This window comes from Fukomys damarensis, unplaced genomic scaffold (assembly GCF_012274545.1).
Source record: "Fukomys damarensis isolate Sample0158 unplaced genomic scaffold, DMR_v1.0_HiC HiC_scaffold_20, whole genome shotgun sequence".
In the NCBI taxonomy this organism is placed as follows: domain Eukaryota; kingdom Metazoa; phylum Chordata; class Mammalia; order Rodentia; family Bathyergidae; genus Fukomys; species Fukomys damarensis.
Window position 1 is genome coordinate 36,690,740 of NW_022900932.1, and position 21,377 is coordinate 36,712,116.

The 21,377-nt window shown below is 38.8% G+C and overlaps 1 protein-coding gene across 7 annotated transcripts in view; it reads right to left on the bottom strand.

Annotated features, from left to right (window-relative positions):
* Sgms1 (sphingomyelin synthase 1) overlaps positions 1–21,377 on the bottom strand; it is a 287,590-nt gene that overhangs the window by 86,323 nt on the left and 179,890 nt on the right. Inside the window, exon 1 of one of the 7 annotated variants that reach the window (XM_010606279.3) lies at positions 11,128–11,425. The exons of the other annotated variants lie outside the window; for them this stretch is intronic. The gene's annotated coding sequence lies outside the window, so the exon portion shown is untranslated. Of the gene's footprint in view, positions 1–11,127; positions 11,426–21,377 lie in introns of those variants that run through there. 7 annotated transcript variants of the gene reach the window in all.

Consider the following 21,377-nt stretch of genomic DNA (forward strand, 5'->3'; position numbering starts at 1 on the left):
AGGCCTGTGCCACCACCCCTGGCTCTGCCTCTAAACTGAAGGAACTGATTGATACACTCCCTTGATCTTCCAGCATTCCTGAGGGAGACCATACCGGCAAGTTGCACAAATAAAGGCAGAGGAAGCCTGGCTACCTGGACTTTTATGCATCACGGAAGGTAACAAATGAAAGCCAGGGTGAATAAGTGCTTATTCTGCAAGCCTAAAGGAGAAGTGGAGAAGCCCCCAGGAGCATTTCTCTCTCACCTTCCTCTGAAGACACCTCTCCATATCCTTTGGCTTTCTCTTCTATCTGCTTGGTGGTTTCTCCTCTATTTGCCCCTGAGCTTCAAGAACAGCCTCCTTTATATGTTCTTCCACCCTAGGGCTGTTAAGCAAATTCCCACAGTTGCTAATCTCTTATCATCTTCAGTATCTCCGTTTCCTCCATGTGCTTGTTTGGCTTCCTGCCACACTGTCACCTGGGGAAATAACTTTACTGCATTCCCTCTGGTGGAAGTAAAAGTGGCTCCCCACTCTCTCCTTCCCCCACATTAGCCAGTTACAGTAGAATGGGTGAATACACACTTGCTGAGCTTCACTCTGGGAAGCCATCACACCAGCTATGAGCCAGAGTACTGCGTAAACTTGAGGAAACCTAAAATAATATGCTTTCTTCTGGTTTGAAGGAGCCAGAGTTAAACCTTGAACTGTTTTGATTTATGCTGAAATTCTCTGAAAATAAACCCATTGCCTTGATACCTATTTTTTAAAGCTAAACTTTTAGCTGAATCATCTCCTGCAAATTTTTATCTATATATGGAAAAATCATTTAAAAGAAAACTCCCTTATTCCGCAGCTATGCTGCTCAATAGAATTTTTCTGACATTATAGAAATGTCAGGCACATGTGGTTATTGAACACTTGAAATGTAGTTAGTACAACTAAGAAATGGGATTTTTAATTAATTTAAATATCTGCTTTATCCAGTTTCCAATGGATGGGCAAATGGGCTGTTTCCAAGTTTTAGCTATTACAAACTGTGCCGCTATAGACATGGCTGCACATACTTCTCTGTGATATGATTCTTTTAGTTCTCTTGGAAAGATACCCAGCAGAGGGATGGCTGGGTCAAATGGTACCTCCAGTCCAAGCTCTCTGAGGTATCTACATATTGATTTCCATAGTGGTTGCTGGATAAAGAAGATGTGGTTTTTCTATTAAATGGAATATTACTCAGACATAAAGAACGAGAAAATAGATTCATTCATAGGAAAATGGACACATATTGACGATATACTCCTAAGTGAAATAAATAAGTCACACATGTGTAAATACCGAATAGTTTCCCTGGTGTGAATAATCTGCAACAATACATAAGATTCTAATAAGATTACTGACATTTAGAAATGGGAAGAAAGGAGCTAAAGGTGTAGGGAAGGTGGGATGGGTAGAGGAAGAGTAAAAGGGAAAAGAAAAAAATGTGAGAGAATGAAAAGATGAAAATAAAATGTTTGTAGATGGGGAGGAGAGGAGGGGGTGAAGGGAGGGCAGAGGTAAGGGGAAAAAATGAGAATCAAGACTTGTCATGTAGAGGTACAAGATCCCAACAATCACTGTAACTGTACTGTATCCCTAAAATGTACCAATAAAATCAATTAAAGCTGAAAAAAAAATAAATAAAAAAAAATAAATATCTGCATCGGGCTGGGGATTTAGCTCAGTGGTTCCGGAACCTGTTTTGCAAGTGCAAGGACCCCAGTTGGACCCCAAGTACCACCAAAAAAAACAAAAAACAAAAAACAAAAAAAACTACTAAATATCTGCATGGGATCAGTAGCTCCAGTATTGGTTAACAAAGGTCTAGCAAATGGTCCTCTCCATTAAGAAGAGGGACTTTCATTGTGGTGGTATTCCTTTGTGTTTCGCCAGGGGGTCCGTGTGGGGGGGGGGGGGAAGCAAAGTAGAAATACTTTTTTTTTTACTCATTCTGTTCACAATTTTAGAATATCGTAATCCTCATCCTACCTGACTCTGCCTACAAACATGGGCACACAGCTTATTCAGATATAACTCAGTTAACAAATTTTTACAGAATAAAACTCATCTGAACACAACTGCAGTTGAGAATGCAGAGATGTTAAGGAAATTTTGGTGGCTATAGAGGACAATCTAGAGCCCAGTAAGGGAAGATACTGTCTTAGGAAACAGGTGATGATTGACTGCTACCTTAGATTTTCCTTGCCTTCAACCTATGGGGAATAAACTCTTGCTTATTCTGTCTCAGTCCATTCCTTACTCTTTTCCCAAGAGGATTCCTCTACAACGTTTTCACAGGATAAATCTCTCTATCCTGGCATTTCCGAAGCTGTGAAAACCAATTCCTTTGAACAGCATTGCTGATGATTAGTCTCTGGGTCAGAAACATTTAATTTCACATCTCTGATTTTTTTTTCTTTTTTATTGAGGTTATTGGTACAATCTAGGTATACAATACAGTTACATTCATCATTGGGATTCTGTACCTTTACATAATAGGTCTTGATTCTCATTTTTCCCCTTGTCCCTGCCCTCCCTTCACCCCCTCCTCCCCTTCCCACATCTCTGATTTTTATATGGACATAATCAAAGTAAATGACATCAGATTCCCAATTCTGAGAATTCTGCTACTCAAAGTAAATGCTGAGTATTTGAAGAGGTAACTCTCCCAGGCTCCTTGATTGAGATTTATCAGGTTGTTAAATAGCTTAAAAATCACTTCAGAAATCAACTTCAGAAGACCATTTCGGTGTCGGTAGAACAGAAGAATAGTTTATATATGGATAAACTTTAAAAGTACCTCAGCTTCTGGGATCAAAAAGCCCAGGAAACCATATAAAACCTATCATCCTGAACATCAAATAAAATCATACTTCATAAATCTATGTGAATTTAAGCAAAACAAAAACCACAATTTCTGCAAAATTTTGGATATGAATTATTCAATGGGGATTTTATGTAGCTGTTTGATAATTTGTGTAATTTAAATGAGAACTTACTACATGCTAATTAGCTAAGTAGGAATAAGTTTAACTTATAATTGTAACTATAACAATATGGTATTTGCTATATTCATGTTTACATGAATCACTCAAAGAAACACCATATTTCCAGAATGAATAAGCACTCAGTGACTTTCATTTTTCTTCTCAACATTTTATAAATTGTAATAATAATAATAATAATCAGCATTACAATGACCATCACACTCTTGCGCTGTAAGTCAAATCAAAAAGACGTTCACAGTGAGTGAAGACAAGCAATTCAGTGGAAGCCAGCTGGTGCTTGGACTCAGTATCACCTTGATGGACTCACCAGCCTAAGTAGGCTAGCAAATTGAAACATATGAACAGGTTCGTACTAACTATATGGAACATGACATTAAAATAAAAATGCCAAATGAATACCTTATTGTGAGAAATACAAATCATAATAGAGATTGGATGTTATCTGCTGATTAGTGTATTTCCTAAGAACATAAATCCATGAGGAGGTGAAATTTAATCGGAAAAGGCATATGCTAAGATACAGTGTTGCCTTAGAAGCCATTTAATCTCTTTAATTTGTGTATGCCTGCTGTAATTCATTCATTACAGATTTGTTCTAGTATCTTTTGGAGTCTGATCTTTTCCAAAGTCAGAAGAAGGAAAAGGATCTGCCTTTTGGCACTCATGGACAGCACAGACTTCCTAAATGTGGTAGGAACCAGTTGTTTCACAGTGACATGAAGGCTTTAGCAGCTTCGGAAGAGGGAAAGATCTGCAAGGAAGGGAGGGAGAGAGGGATGACAGAGGGAAGTGGGGAAGAAAGAAAGGGAGTCTATATTCACACCTGTACTTTAAGAATTCACAAAATTCAAAGCTTAAGCTTATCCAAAAAATGCAAACAGAACTCTGGCATGACTAATGAGATGATACAGTATTCCACTTGACTTAAACATCTTTGTTCCTTTTATTTCTACAATGTGTGGGGCCTTTTGGTGACACCCTCACTTCCAAATGCAAAGAAATCTGCTTACTGTTGACTCAGCAGTCTAGAACTTGGGATTTTGGTACTGAATACTAGAGAAGTAGATGCACAGGAGCCTTGTAAATTCCCGAGCAGTCTTCAAACACTTGAAGCAGCGCAGGGTAATATCTAGGCACATACACATCAGAGAAACTAAAGTAAGGGAATGCTGCCAAAGTGAAGAAATTATCTAACAGGCCTCAAGACTTGTATTCACAGACACCATCTAAACACTATAATTTGCCCACTATTTCTTTTATATTTAACCCGATTTTCAGCTTGGTTTGAATATCAAACACTTGGCTTCTGATCTCACAGAGGTATGCAATTTTGTGGAATCAGTTCAGGATCCTCTCTTAGCATCACTAAGTTTTTCGTGAACAGTGCTTACCCAGCAACTCCAAGTTGGCTTGAGGTCATGAGAGGTGGAATATGACCACCTGTTTTGTGACCATCAGAGAGTTAATCGGGCTTCAAGGTTACCTTAATGAAAGCCAGCATGCATTCACAGGGTTTAGTCTGTGCTATAAATTCTCAGAAGTGTGTTCTAATTCCCAAGCCATTCTCCTTCTGCAGGCCACTGTGGCCAGTGTTCTTGCCCTTGGCTGCCACTACTCTGGGATGGTAAGCTCACCCCACTGCTCTGAGAGGACAGATTTCTACATCCAGTAGAATGGTAACAGTGCTCCATTTGTGGGGTCAAGCCACATGTTCATGGGAAGGTTACGTAAGTAGTTACAAATGCAGTAGGGACCTTCAGAAAGAAAATAGTATGCTTATTGTTTTAAAAATTACTAACTTCAATTTTCTAACCTGAAGAGAGCTTTTTCCTACACAGTATCATTACTGGGCCTCTTTCTTACTGCCACCTTCCTAGAAAATTTACAGAACTGTAAAACATTCACTTTTTCAAGGTTGACAGCGGACAGATTGTGAACACTCTCATAGAATTTCTCATTTGACCCCCAACTCACGCACAAAAACAACACATAAGTCAGATATATACACTGCCACCAGCTCTTAGAGATAAGCTACCTGATGCTATACATTGCTCGACTGGGAAGTCATGAATGTCTCCAGATGTTTAGTTCCATGGCCAACATATAAGTGGAGATCGAAGAGTGATAGTGTGAAACTTGGCTTTATTTGGGAAACTGGAGGCTGCGAAGGTGCAGAGAATCACTAAGATGACCAAACTGACACATATGATATACACTGGCTGGGCGTGTTGTTCACATCTACAATACTTGAAAATATATCAAGAAACTATAACATCAGAAGTAGAATAAAAAAACAAAATCACACTGCTTACAGACAAACATGTTTTTTTGTAGTGAAACAATTCCCATGCACAAAAGTTACCTTCTCAGTGAATTTTAGACTAACATAAAATAGATAACTCTTGTTTTACATAAAATTTCATCCCTCCCAAGTACTTCTTCCTTTAGTGCTTATCTTGCACTTTCTTTAATGGGCAAAGCAACATCTCCCAAGATTATACTCCCTTCTGAAAACAAGACCCCTCAATTTTTCATCTTTTAAGTATTAAAAGACTAATTTCCTTATCCATCCTTTCTAAACCTTACATTTTAATAAGCACCACTTAATGTCATTATCCTCCCAAATATAAATGTAAAAAAAATAGCTACCACTACAATGCCCAAAGGCTACATTATGTAATTCATATACATACCTCGTTTATTCCTCTAAACTCTTTGAAATAGAAATCTGATATTCATAGGTAATGAAACTTGCTTCAAATAACACAGCAGGTTAAACTGAAAGGGCCAGAATCAAGTACAGTTTTATCTGCATCCCAAACCACTGTAATATATTCTTCCAAAAAACATGGCAAATGAAATTTTACCATGTTACCTATGATAAAATGTGTACACTGCACACAGTGGCAGATTTTAGAATAAATTAACATGCAAAAGCCCTTTGACAAACACACTCCTAAAAGTACTTCAAGATAATGGAAAAGCAAAGTGTTTAAATTTCACAAATATAAACACAAATACAAAGTCAGTATTGTTCAATCTCAATGCTATTGACAGTTTCAAGAGAATAATTCTTGGCTGTGGGGCTGCCTGTGCATTACGGAGTATTAGCAGCAGCCCTAGTGTCTACCCGCTAAATGCCAGTACAATACATTTCCCCCATTCCATTATGATGACCTAAAATGTGTCCAGAGCCAGGCATGGTGGCACATGCCTGTAATCCCAGCACTTTGGGAGGCTGAGGCAAGAGGACCCCAAGTTCAAGCCCAGCCTAGGCAACTTAGTGAAGCACTGTCTCTAAATAAAACAGGGCTGGGGAGTAGTTGAGACCAAAGGTTCTGGATTCAATTCCTAGTATCAGAGAAATAAAAGGTGTCCAGATATTGCCAAATTTCCCCCTAGAGAATAAAATGAAACTCTGTGGAGAACCACTGAGTTAAGCTAATTGTACAAGATCACATAAGTAAAAATTATATTGATTCCAGGAACAAGTTCTCTAAATCCTAGCTTAGTGGTGATTTCTCTTACGTAAGCTACAGCTCCTAAAGGGAAATCACTTGTTAAATTGGATGAAAGGTACAGAATTTTAGATGTGTTTATCTTTATCTCACTACATTGGCGATACCAATCATGTATTATACTGTCTTAGTTTTTACATTACTTAACCCATGTCTTCAAACCACTGTTCAATTTCTAGATTATCTCTCTAAATTCTCATCACCCAACTCTGGACATAAACCCAGAAATGTGCACAGCACTGCTTCAAGTACTAATAGTGAAAAGTAGGGAAAGTCATAGTATTAACAAAATATTAAGAGTTAAGATAGTTTATTAGCAGATTCTGTCTTAAGCACCTCATGGGAACTATCTAACTGAACCCTTTAATAGCCCTATGATAGGTATTATTATCTACATTTTATGAAGGAAGAAGCTGAAGCACACAAGACTTAAAAACTTGTCCATGGTCTGGCTCCAACATCTCAGTTCTTAGGTTCTTAAGCACTATATCTATAGCGCTTCAGAGAACAGTGTGAATATCACCTCTACTAAGTACTCCATCTCAACTACTGTAAGCTTTTTCCTCAGCTGTGTCTGGTGCCCTTAACAAGGAACATTACTGGTACCTTGCTCAACTATGATACCACTCTACTTATTGATCAGCCCTCTCTGGCTACAAAACACATATCCACCTGTCTATAGTACTGTCCAACCTATACTTTCTGTTTGGAATAAATAAAACACACAACACTCTTTAAATGTCTCAATGAAGCTGATGCTACCATACTCATTGATAACTATCAAGAAACAAAGGAGGTTAACTGAACACAAATGATCCTCAGCAAACATATGCTAGATAATGATCTTCATTCCTTTTTTCCCTATGTTATCCTGACTCGTCTTTTCAAAATTGTTTTCACAATTTTGCTAGACAACAACATAAGCTATAAATCTAGAGTTTCCAAGACTGAACTCTGTTTTTCAGAGTCAAATCTAGCATGCTTCTCCTTTTCCAAGATTTTTATAAAATTACTCCCCAGTGGTTTTAATATCACACTGGGATGTTCTCTGAATATCCCCAAGAACCCTAACCACCTCCCTAGGATTTAGAGAGATTTAAGGAGGTAGCCAAGGCATCCTTGGTTGGCCTGGGGAGGTGAGTGGGTGGGTGTTCTGTGTCAATACTGTAAATAGTGAGGGTGAAGAGGTAGGTAGGGTATAAATAATACCCAGTCCTGGAATAGATGCTGCCCACGGTCTTCTATGAATATAGCACTGTTCTATTACAACATGACATGCTAACAGGTGCCCCAGCAAATGGATTCTCAAAACTAACCATCTCTGATGAGGGATACCCCCACCTGCTTGTAACAAATCAACTTTTAGGGATCACTGGGTATTCCTTTCGTACTCTCACCATTCTTAAACAGGTTTAACACTAACCTAAGTGTTAACATAAATTTAAAATCACTTCAGAGCCGGGGATTTAGTTCATTGGTGCCACCATATGCCTTGCAGTGCAAGGTCCCAAGTTTGATCGCTGTTACCCCCCTCCAAAATGGGTGGAGGGGTTGAAGGCAGAGGGCAGGGAAATGGGGAAAAAATAAGAACCAAGATGGATTATGTAAAGGTGTAAATTTCCAATGATGAATATTATATTGAATACCTTAACCTTAACCATACCGATAAAATTAATTGTTAAAAATTTTAAATCACTTCATTTACTATATAAAATAATGTAAGTGTGCCCTTATATACAAAAAATTCAATTCCTGGAAATTCACAGATCCAGTCTTTCTCCACAGAAAAAGCCTGACTTGTTCCTCTGTGAGGAGCAGAAAGAACACATTTAGAACTAAAAGAGCTTCAGGAAAAACAATATGGGAATGTCAACAAAGATCAGCAACCTTAAAGCAGACATTAAGAAGTTAGTATTTGCAAACCACAAGCTTCTAGAGTAAACACAGCATTCCTTGAACTTTGATATTTTTGGCACTGGGGCAATAATGACCTTTTAAATCACTTAAAAATCTGTTTTGAACCAAGAATCTCCTCTGGATTATTTCACATTAAAAAATCAACTATTTAGAAGTATGTTCACCCATGTTTATAGCGGCACAGTTTGTAACAGCTAAATCTTGGAAACAGCGCATTTGCCCATCCGTTGGAAACTGGATAAAGAAGATGTGGGTTTTCTATAAAATGGAATATTACTCAGACATAAAGAACGAGAAAATAGATTCATTCATAGGAAAATGGATACATATTGAAGATATACTCCTAAATGAAATAAATTAAGTCACACATGTGTAAATACCAAATAGTTTCCCTGGTGTGAATAATCTGCAACAATGCATAAGATTCTAATAAGATTATTGACATTTAGAAATGGGAAGAAAGGAGCTAAAGGTGTAGGGAAGGTGGGATGGGTAGGGGAAGAGTAAAAAGGGAAAAGAAAAAATGTGAGAGAATGAAAAGATGAAAATAAAGTGTTTGTAGATGGGGAGGGGAGGAGGGGGTGAAGGGAGGGCAGAGGTAAGGGGAAAAAATGAGAATCAAGTTTTGTCATGTAGAGGTGCAAGATCCCAACAATGAATGTAACTGTACTGTATCCCTAAAATGCACCAATAAACTCAATTAAAGCTGAAAAAAAAAATCAACTATTTTAGGAGCAACTGGAGCCACTTGAGAAAATAACAATCCTCAAATGCTAAGTTCTAAATAAGCTAGCTATGAAATTTGAAGGTTAAGTAACCTTGTTGAAGTCATATCTTCAACTATAAAACAGGGACAGTAACACCTCTACCTGTTAGCACTAATGTGAAAATCAAATGAAGAAATGGATACAAAACATCTAAACACCTGAAAAAAAAACAGCTAAGTGTTCAGTTTTGTGACAACTATTAGGTAATCTTAATACAGTCCAACCTTAATTTTCCATTTAAATTTAAACATCTGAGATTTAATAAAATATTTCCCCCTTCTCACAACTGAAAGGGCTTCCCAATTGCTCCATGGGAAATTGGAAATGGCTTTAAGAAAATGCCATTTTTCTCCAAAGGTCACAGGCTACTTTTCTCAGTGATGCATACCTATAATCCTAACACTCTGGGAGACTCAGCAAAAGCATCCAAAGTTTAAAGCCAGCCTGGGGCATCTTAGAGAGACCCTGTCTCTAAATCAAAAGGGCGGAAGAGTGAAGTTCAGCATGAAGGTCCTAGGTTCAATTCCTAGTCCTGAAAAACAGGAGAGGATTCCAAGTTGTTACCTTTCACAGAAGCACTCGATCAGTTAAATGTAAAGAAACTGAATTTTAATAATTATCCTAAGAGGTGGAAAACAGCATTCCTAGACACTCACAAGGGAACTGAAGTTTCCAACAATTTTAATTATTCCATTTAGAAGTGATTCCTTTTTTAGAGACGTTTCTTTCACAGAACTAAAAAGAACTGCTGTGAAGAATTTCTTGACTCCCCTCTCTCCTGTCTACTGATGGCATCAGTCTCTCTCCTCATAAATGCAAAGTGCAAGGTTAAGATTCAGAACTTAACTCATAACAATTTACTTTTAAAATTTTCCCATTATTTTTTTTACTACTGGGACATCTTCAGTCTGATTTTCTAGCATGCAGTGTTTCTAACCACCCAAAGGTCTCTGTTGTGCTGTGTATGTTAATAATCACAAGATTCTACTTTCCCTGCCCCATCTCTTGCTATAAATTACCTGGGGCTTAAGGGGTTATACCCAGCATCAAAAAGGTAAAAAATAATTCAACTGGATTAAAAACTGATTAACTTAAGTAACAACTACATGCAGCAAAATCATTTTTTTTTTTTTTTTTTTTGGTACCGGGGATTGTACTCGGGTCCTTGCACTTGCAAGGCAGGCCACCACCGATCCCCTGAGCTAAATCCCCGGGCCAGCAAAATCATTTCTTTAAAAAAGGCAAATACTCTGCATTCTTTTCGAAGTATTTATTTCCGACAATTCCACAAGAGTAATTTACCTTGGCCACACTAAATACACAGCTGCCGTGTAAACACACTCCACTCCAAACACCGAGAGAGAGCACGTGCTTCCTTCTGGAAACAGTACAGAGCTCAAGCCCCAGCCAGCTTCCAAGGGGTGGAAGGGTTAGATAAAAGACCTTCTCCTACAGGGTCCGAAGTGTGAGGAAGTCAGTACTTTACCAAAGCTATGAACCAAACTGTAACTGTGGTTCCGCTCTCTCATTACTAAGCCTGACAATCACAAACTGACACCACCCCTCTTGATTCCTGGTTATCAAACACATGATATTTAGAGCTTCTGCTGATCCACCAGGGTATATCCTGCCCATCTTTTCAGCAACTGCAACGCCTGTTCTCAGGTGTAACTAACTATTGCGTATATTAGCGTTAAATGGGACCCACTAAACACTAAGCTTTCCTTTGTTACAGTGTGATAGATGAAGTTGCAGAGTGCCACACGGGGTGTTTTCTGGAAGGCTGTTTCTTCCCTACTTTTAATCGGGTCCCACAGTCTATGGGTACTCTAAGCCACGCCTACCCGGAGAGCATTTTAAGGAACCACGGCACTGCATCATAGAAAGCGCCACACTTACAGTCTCCCCTCTGAGGCAGCCTCCGGGAAGCTTTCAGGAGTGCCAAATTTGCGTGCGCGCTGCCTGCTCCAGCGGAAGCAGACAGGCCAGCGCGGTCAGCTGCGCCGGGTCCGCACAGTCCTCTCCCGCTCGCCGGCAAAGACCGCGGCGGGAATGGGCGCTTCTGGCAGACTAGTAAATCCGCTCTTGGAAGGCAGCTGTGAATCGGGACGCCAAACCCCAGCTGTGAGGCTCCAGCATCGAGGCGGGTGTGGCCGACAGCAGAGGGTTTTGGAATGCTTGGGTGCGGCCCTCTGCCACGGCAAAAAAGAAATGAGTCAGCCTGTCCATCCCAGCCAATAAGCATGTTCACTTGTGGTGAAGGCGGAACTTTTCTTTTTGATTTATACCAAGTCTAGAGGCCTTTCACAGCCTTTTTTTTTTTTCTTTAATCCTTTAACTTCAGCACAACTTCTATAAAGTAGGAGGTTGCCCTTTACAAACTCTTAGGAACAAGGATTAATCTAATAATACGTCCAAGCGTTTTATTAGTAAAAGTCCTTGACTTTGGGTTTCCCAAAGCAGAGAGTATCAGAGCTGACTTATGGCACTGCACGACCTTGAACAATTTAATTATCTGCAGTAAGGAGGATAAAATGCCCAGCCGAGTTTGCCAGGGCTATTATTTGTACTAATATACATGCAAAACATTTAGCACAGTGCTTGACAGAGTAGCCACCCCGCCATCCTGTGTCTCTGAGTTTTGTATCAGAAACTACAAAACTATAGATAAAATGTCCCATAACTGTTTAAATTCTTTTTAATGATAAACTATTACTAAGAATTGTAGACAGTTCTTTTGTATTGGCTGGTTGGAGTCCCTTATTTAAGTGGTGAGAAACTTAACAACTTTTGATTTAGGATTCTTTGATTTGGTATTCCTATTATACAATTAGTAGCACAGAAGAGGAGGAGGGGGAAGGGAAAGAGGAGGGGTGGGAGGGAAGGAGGAAGAAAAAAACATTATGCTGCGATGAGTTCTTTAGGCACTTTTTATTTTTCTTTTTAGCTTGTTTTTGTTTTTTTGCCTGTGGTACTGGAGACTGGTGCTGAGCTAAGCCCCCCCTCCCCCAATCCCTTTTTAAATTTTGTGAGACTGGGTCTTGCTAAATTGCCCAGGCTGGAGAATTTGCAATCCTCCTGCCTCAACTTCCTATAGTTGCTGGGATTACAGGTGTGCACCTCCACACTTGTCTTAGGCCATAATTAAATCAGTGTTTTAAAACAGCAGAGTAAAGTGAACCTGTCTCAAAATTTAAAAGGGAGACAGGGATGTACAGTAGTTCAGTGTGAAGGCCCTGGATTCAGTCCCCAATTTTAAAAAAAGTATTTTTTGAAATACTCTATCTAGGTCACTGTGTCTTAAACATTACTTTGTAATAAAAATATTTAAACTAAACTTTAAAAAGATGGGAATTAACACATTACAGGAGACTACAGAAATGCTAATTCCCCAGTTTCTATTAAGAAATAGTGGCTACAGAGTGCTTCTAGAAGGAAAAAAGACATTTTAAAATTACACATTAAACCTTTCTGGCTTTGGAGAAGACTTCTCCTTTAACTTCCTCATATTTGTTTAAACTCAGTCATTCCACAGGCAAGATTTCTTCAAAATACTCTTTAGCCAAAGATAAGATCTAAAGTGAGATCAGATGTCTTCCTAAAATGCTATTCTTCTTTTCCAAAACAGGATGAGAAAGTGGAAAGAATCTTGCTACTGGAGGCAAGAGTTTCCTTCCTAGTCCATCTGTACCAGTGAGTAACTAGGTGAGCTGCTTCATCCTTTTCTGAGGATCACTGAGTTCTTAGAGCTGGGAGCCCAAACTATAGCCAAAAGGGCAGAAGCAAGACAGCCAACATGTGAAGCTGAGCCTGTTTTCTCCACGAAGATGCTAATACATCTCTCTTGACTTTCATATTATTCTAAGGCAAATCTTATTCTCCTAGCTGCTTTAAGGTAAATTTTAGAATCATGTGGACTCCTTCCCTCCCTCTTGACAATTCACTGTCAGAGGAGATAACGTGAAGGGGTCAGTCACAGTGTACCATGTTTCCATTCTTGGTTCAGACGCTCATCCCCTCACACCTGGGCCACTGAGCTTGCATGTCTCCTAAGTGCTGTACCAGCTTGCAGGCTCCTCCCTCTGTGCCTCCCAAGACATCATCGCCATCATACGATGAATGTCAAAATTCAGCATGCCATCCTGTCATAAAACCTTTTCTCTCTGTTAAATAGTTGTAATGTTATAGTAGAGATGAAAAGGAAAACAATTTGCTTTTTTTATAAGTAAGTTTCCTCAAATGTTCATGTGCATTAATGTATACTTTTTTAAGAGTGGTGATTATTTACAAAACTTTCAATTAATCATACTGGGTGAACTGGTGATATGTTGGATGTTATAACAAGATTATGAGCTCTTTTATCTGAGACTACATAGAAACCTATGTTTATGTGAATAACAGTAATTTGTGGGCTAAAAAATGCAACTGTGTTAGTGTGTGTGAGGGACACATATGAATACAGTACTTTGAAATATATGATGGAGGGAAAGACCACATGTATAGGAAAGACAGATGATCTATGTAATTTATTTCCATTGTTTAGCACCCATTCAAGCTTCAAATTAGAATAGGTGCTCCATCTAGGAAGAAGGAAGGCTTCAGAAACATAAGAACTGGACATTTAGCTCAGTGGCACCATGCCTGCCTTGCAATCACAGGGTCTTCAGTTAGATCCCTGGTAAAATGAGGCGGCGGGGATAATCAAGTACAAACAGAACTCAAAACACTTAAAAGGTCAAGTGCGGTAGTACACACCTGATATCCTCACACTCTGTGAAGCTGAAACAGCAGGACCTCAAGTTCTAGCCCTACCTGGACAACTTGGTGACTTAGAAAAACTATGTCTCAAAAAATAAAAGATAGAAAAGGGCTGAGGATATAGCTCAGTGCACTAGTCCTGGATCAATCACCTAGTACCTCAAAAAAAAAAAAAAAAAAAGTTTCCCACAACACTTGTGTTTTGGAAACAAGGACACTATTACCAGTGTGATAAGAACATTCTCACAAGAGAAAAGGGATAATTATTTCTAGGGTAACTATGCTGCCTAAAATTAAACTGCAAAATACAAACATTTTCAATACAGAGTTCTTTCTGGGAACGGCAGAGCAATAGCCTACAGGCCCAGTGCCATAAAGTTCATTCAAAAGCTAGCTTTTATCCTGCCCTGCAAACCCATCTCAAAAAACTTCTGCCGGGTTGGGGATTTAGCTCAGTGGCACTGTGCCTGCCTTGCAAGCAGCACAAGGTTCTGAATTCAATCTCCAGCACTGCAAAAAACAAAACAAAACAACAACAACAAAAACTTCTGCCAAGAAACCCACCATCCTAACTCATGAGCACATTTTCACCTCCACACACAGGCCACCACAATGCCCTGTCTGATGACCTCACACTCTTTACTACTTATCCCACTCTGGCTGACCCCACTTGAACCCTTCCTTCTCATGCAGTTTCTTCACTAGCCCAAACCCTGGGGATCTTTTGTCTCTTCCAAGTGCCTATATACCTTATTCTTTATACCTCCAGTTCACAACCAAGGTACAGTGTCTCAATACCTTCCTTCAAGATCCCCTGACCTTTCCCTCTCTCACCAGGTAACGGGAATCCATCTGAGCCAAAGAGTGTGTTTCAGAGGCTCTGTATCCCCACGGCCTTAGCGGATTCTGAATAAATAGTCACTGTTGATGTTTGAGTTACGTAACAGCCACAATGGAGAGAGGAAAACTTTCCTGACCCAAGAATAAACAAATATTATAGTTGTTTAAAACAGATGGCAAGCAGAAGCCAAGCTGTGTTTCTTTGTTCTCCATGACATGTTCCAACAATACAGAATGCTGCCGAGGAAGCAGATCCAGTGCTTCCTATTACCAGTGTCATCACATCAATCTCAGTTCCCCAAGTACAATCTCACTGAAGAGAACAGAGACAATAAGTCCTTCTATTCTATCTTCCTTTCAAATACGGAAAACATAACACATATCTGACAATTTGTCAAAATACCAACTCCTCCTTATATGCAAACATCTCTGCCAATGTGTTAATACCCACAAATATCTACCTGTTTACCTACAAGTTAATGAAATTAATAATAAGTTAGAAGTAGCAAAGGGCAGTTCAAAACAATATAACTACTGCTATCATCAGAATATAAATTCATTTAAATGGTCTAAAGTAAAAAGTAATACATTTGCATTACAGCAAATTCTAATACAGCAAGAATCATTACTATACGCACATACATTGCTACTCTTTGATTAGACATTTCTGCTTTTATTATAAGTGGAAATAAATACTACCACTGTTCTCAAAAAGTGGCTATAAATCAGCTGCCCATTTAATTATACAATTAAATACTTTATTATAATTGCCCATGGCAAGGCACTAATAAATATCCAAAGTACAAACAACCAAATGAAATAGCATTCTTTAATTTGCACGTAACAAGCAGTACTGACAAAAACAAGATGGGAGACAGTGACTCAAAATAACATAGCCAACAGGAAAGCCACAGAGGAGACAGCATAGCTGCTGACTGAGTTCATCAGCGTTCTTATTGCTGGGACACAATACCCAACACCCACAACCTGAAGGAAGACAGGTTTGATTTCACTTTCAGTTTTTGAGGATTCAGTCCATGGGTGCCTGGCTCCAAGGAAGAAACATCATGGCACAAGGGCCTGGAGAACCAAAACTGCTCAATATATGGTGGCCAGAAATCAGAGCAGGGGAATAGAACCAGAGAGGGACCCCATGGTCATCCCTCCATGGCCTACCCAGGCACCCCCAGAACTGTGCCTGAGTAATCCCCTGGGCAGTTCCCAAACCAATCAAGCCTAGTTTAACCACCTTAGCTGGGCTTTAGGAGAAACTTAAAATGAAGTCCACCAGGGCAAGATGGTATCTTTTCTTCTATAAATTGGCATTGCCCTCCCTTCCTGAAATCTGCTTTCTTCCACTTAACTCCCATCTCTGATAGTAAAACTACTTTTTGTTTCATGTGTGTGTGTGGGTGTGTGGTTGTGTGTGTGTATACACATTTCTCAAGAATGAGCGAAACTAGTCCAATGTGGACCCATGTACTTGTGACAGGCTGGTCTACACTAGGATCACCTAGTTGGATTGGGGGGAAAAGTGATAAATTCCTCCCAAAACATGGGTTTGCTTCCCAGAAGTGGGAAGAAGGCCTCATTTTTCTATCTGTAAGATATCACCGCCCACCAAATAATTTTATTTTAATGTCTAACACAAGAGCTTATCCAAGCAGTCCTGGTAATAAATGACTTTCTAAACATTCACTTCTAGGTATAAAGTCAATGTCTTCTTGCCTGCCACTTGAAGTGCACCTCACTGGAGACAGTATGTCTCTGGTACAGAGGCTGGCTTCTCTCCCAATCCTTAAAAGCCCATTCATGACTAATCCAAAATACAATATTACTAATACTGTGCTAAAAGTCCTTTTATAACATTGATCCTAAAGGAAAATGTTTGAAATTCTAACAAAAAGAACAGGCTCAATTTAATTCATTTACTGAATCACAGTGGCTTCTATTTTATACACATTAATTTATATTTTATTTACATACAGCACTGCAAGGCAGGTGTTAAAACCATGCAGAGGCAGTGATGAAACAGAGTAAAAAAAAAAAAAAAAAAAAACCCAAACAAACAAACAAAAAACAAACTGCATGTCCAAGGTCAATGGCCAAGACAAGTGAGAACTAGCTTCAAAACCATAAATGTCTGTTCTTGAACTTTTTGGTGTTCAAACTCGAATTTGGAATGAGCTAAGTTCAAAACCGAGGTATTGCAGTAGCTTAGTTCAGTCACAAAGAAAGAAAACATCTCAATTTTACAGCGTCTTCACCCAGAAACTACTGTTCAGAACCAGAACTAGTCACAGTAAATTAAGTTGGATCCTTTTCATACATCAGATCACTAGATAAGTGACCTAAAATTATGAGAAGTTAACTCTTAATTACCCCAGTTAAGGAATTACTACGCCAAGACAAACTGGTTGTACCATAGCAAAGCCTTCGACATACTAGACACCATAAAAAAGAGAAACAAATGAAATATCTCAATTAATGACAAAGAACCCTTATTCCATACATCCTGGAAAAGAGAATAACTTGAGGGGAAAAAATAAATCAAACTAAAAAGTCACTTGATGAAAGCCTTAATTTTCTTATGATTGTGTGTTAAGTAATTTATATGACAGGAAACAAAAATTAACTTGTCATCTGTGAAAATGAAGGACTTACCATGCATGTCAAAGAAAAGGACAGACCACAAACTAGTGAACATGTCAGTACAAACTGTTTGACTGAAAACTACAAATTGAGAACAGCAAAGTTTGACGTGTAGTACAAATTAAATGATAGAGTAAACACATGCTAAGGAAGAGTGGGAGATGAGCTACGCCAACCAAAAGAAAGTGATGAAGAACACTGAAAACAGGGAGTGGGTAGAGCTGTATCACTACACCTCTCAGGTTATCAAGTGCCCCTCTCCTTGCTGACACCCCCTGCCCTGACCCCCAGAGGGCTGGATATATAGCATCTGTACCACACTTTGAGAATCTGTGACGCTGCCAGGGCTTGGGTTATTCTAAACCTCCAGAAGTCCAAACTTTGACAGAGGATATGTTTTATAAATGCTGTGGCTAAAAGAAAAAGGTGTCATCTTGGTCAACCCTAAATGCCTTTTATGAATCCATCACCTCTGATGAAGGCTGACCTCTTTGTTGCAGGAAAATCTGCAGTATAACACTCTCTCAAGGTGAAAAGGAAGCTCTTAGTATTATTCTGTGTGTATGTGTGTATGCATGCACATAACCTGAAAGGAAGAGGGTGCTGCCTAAAGAGTATATCAGTTTAGGCTAAACTACACTAAGTGCTCAACTTACAAACAAGTTACGTTCCAGGAGAAAATTCGAAGTAGGATTCATTCGTAAGTCTGACAACGTAAGTCTTACACACCTTTAACACAAATATAACAATGAAAAGCATTAAAAAAAAACAAACACACAAAAATACTGTACATAAACTATTTTTACTTTTAAACATAGTAAACACACAGCAGCACAACTATGGTAATGTCCAGCAGACACGTGAGCTAGTTTGTGATTTGTTCCCATCTGTAAGTGTCCATAATACAAGGTTCATTGGTATTTGTGGAAGTTTGCAACTCAAATGTTCAAATGTCAGGGATTCATTGTATGCTTCCCAGTTCCTGTTTAGTTCCTTGCAGGCCTCATGACCTCTTCACTCTGGGACCAAGGCAGAAGGACCTCAAATGGGACACACAAAAAAGCAGAACCAGGCCACCCTACCGGAGTTTCTGCTTACAAATGGCACAAATTATAATCACTCACATTTCACTGGCAAATTAAGTCTACAGCCAAGCCAGCCATAAGTAGTAGTCAGCCTTCAGCAGGGCAGGAGAAGACAATTCTCTCAATGGATAGAGGGAGGGTAGAAAGAACAGCAAATATTCTGAAAATAATATAAGCTACCACAAAGGGAATGGAACATAGCTTGAGCAGAGCTTCTCTCCTGTGTAAGGTGTCCTGTTCTAAAAAATAGTCTCTCCATTTTATGGGACTTTATGCTCTTCTCATCATCTTTTAGATACTGTCTCATTATATCCTAACAGCTAAGTGAAGTCCCAAGACTTGCCTGAGGGCCCAGCAGTGCCTGGACTAGATCTCCAAAGCACTATGTCTTTGGCAAGTCAATCTTCAAAGCCTCTGGTTACCTTAAAAAAAAAGGACATAATAGGCTTCTTGGGGTTGTTGAGACATTATAGAAGGAAGCATTATTATGAAATGATGACACTTGCCCCTACCCACATCTTTCTCAAATTATCTTTATTTCTTCTCAAAATAAGAGAAATCAATAACTAATGAAGATATTAACTGCTGTTTATTTAAAGTAGTATAGGTTTCAAAATGGCTCCCAGTTGAGAACAAATAAAAGGACTCTGCATCAACTGCCCTCTTATCTTCCATCTCCTGCCCTATTCTACTTTGCCTCTCTATTTGTACTAAACTATAATTCTATCCCTAAGTCTTTGACGATCCTGCCTGGACAACAGGATAAAGTGCACACCAAGGGGCAATACATTAAGGTTTCATCATGGTGTACTTTATGAGAATGAAAAGCTGAAAAACAACCAAGATATCCAGTAACAGGGAACACTGTAAACCAAATCTGCACAGAAGGCTATATAACAACAATAAAAATAAGGTGCATGTGTAATTACTGATGTGGTTTTATTTCAATATACTGACAGCTATAGTATGAAAAAATAGTTACAACTTGGTTGACCTGGGGGAAGGGATGTATATTTCTAATCTAGGCATAGAAAGAAGATGACAAAATACAAAACCACAATGTTAATTGTTAGCTCTCAGAAATGATAATATTGATGTTTAATAATTTCCACATTTTTCCAGCTGTTTCCAATTAGCAACATTAACTTTCATAATTTAATAAAAGACATTAGTCATCTAATATTCAATTCAAACATCTTCTGCTCCTGAAATCTCCCCTGGTCCAGCCTACTTCTCTTGCCCTCCAGGTAATCTGTCTCTCTGTCCTGTGCATTTTATACATCTTTCACATTATCTACTACATTCAGATTGAAGTTATGTTTTCTTTTTTCAGACCTCATTACTGATTCCTAAAATGGAATCAGTCTATTTTATTTGTACTATAATCCACCTTCAAAAACCACAACTCCCAAGTATCTAACAAACTGCTATTGTTGATCTCAATATAATGCCAGGTGGCAAAATGTACAAATCTGAAGATTATATAGTTAGCAGCTCTCTAAACAGAATTTCACTTATACTTGGGATATGGTCCATTCTAGGGAGATAGTTGATACATAAATAAGAATATCTTATGTGTGGTAAATTTCTCCATTATTTATTAATGCTTTACTCTCAAAGTCACTGAAGGCACCCTCAATCAACTTAAATCAGAGGGCAATACTTCCTCATCCAGGCTATCCTCTTAGATTCTAGTCATAAGCTTCTGCATGAAACGTACAAGAATTAATTTTGCAGTAATCTAATAAATGCCTGACTCAGTGGGAACTATAAATACCTTTTGTTCAAAGAGAAAGTAAGGGAAGTGAATATTTTAAAATTATATAAGTCTGATTCAGGGAATAGACACATGTGAATGTTTTGAAATAGTCAAAGCATTTTTAAGATTTGATAAACAAAGTGTCTTGAGAAGTAGTTGTATGAGATTTAAAATAAAAACAACCATCACAATCTTAGCTATTTCTTAGCAATTTCAGGCTTCCATTATTCTCTATAAAAGGGCAAGTAGGACTGAAGGAAAAGCTTCAATTTTCTGTTAGTTTTTGTGGTGCCACGTCTCAGGCAAATAGTCAAGCGAACCACTACTGAGCTACATCACCAGCTCTCTTTATTTTTTGAGACAGGGTCTTGCTTGCCCAGGCTGGCCTCAAAATTTTGATCCTCTAGCCCCAGCTTCCCAAATACCTAAGATTACAGGTGTCTTTGGCACTATGGCACCCAGCTACTACACAGCTTCTTGAAGAAACAATGAAATACCTGATCCAGTTTCTTTTCTTTTCTCCAAGATTTTAATCAAGCCAAGACAAGCTTTAAGCTGCCCAGGATTTCTTTTTGTTTCTCTCTAGAGACAATTCACTTTTTCTTAAAACCTAAGTTTTGAATCAACAGCTAAGCAGCATGCAGTAGTTTGGTTAGGAGGAAGCCTGGCTGCTCAAGTCTGCAACTTCATCACCTGAAGGAACATGGGAAGCTCAAAAGGTAGTTAACAGTCTGACCCACCTCCAAATACTATCTTTCAACGGCCAGAAGGGCAAGGATTCTAGCGGAGTACACAGGTGACTCAACAACTCAACAGTGCAACACACATCCTTTGACAAAGACATTTAAATTCTAAATTGGTCTCAGCATTTATCTTCAATTCCAGAAGCCATGTAAGTATATAACCTGGGTTACACCTGATTCAAAACCAAACCTTGCTGTTATCAACCAAAGCAAATTCTCACTGCCAGAGCTGAGACACATAACTGAAGATCTGTGGCTTCGAAATGCTTGCACAACAGGAAATCTACAATCAGTCTTTTTTTTTTTTTTTTT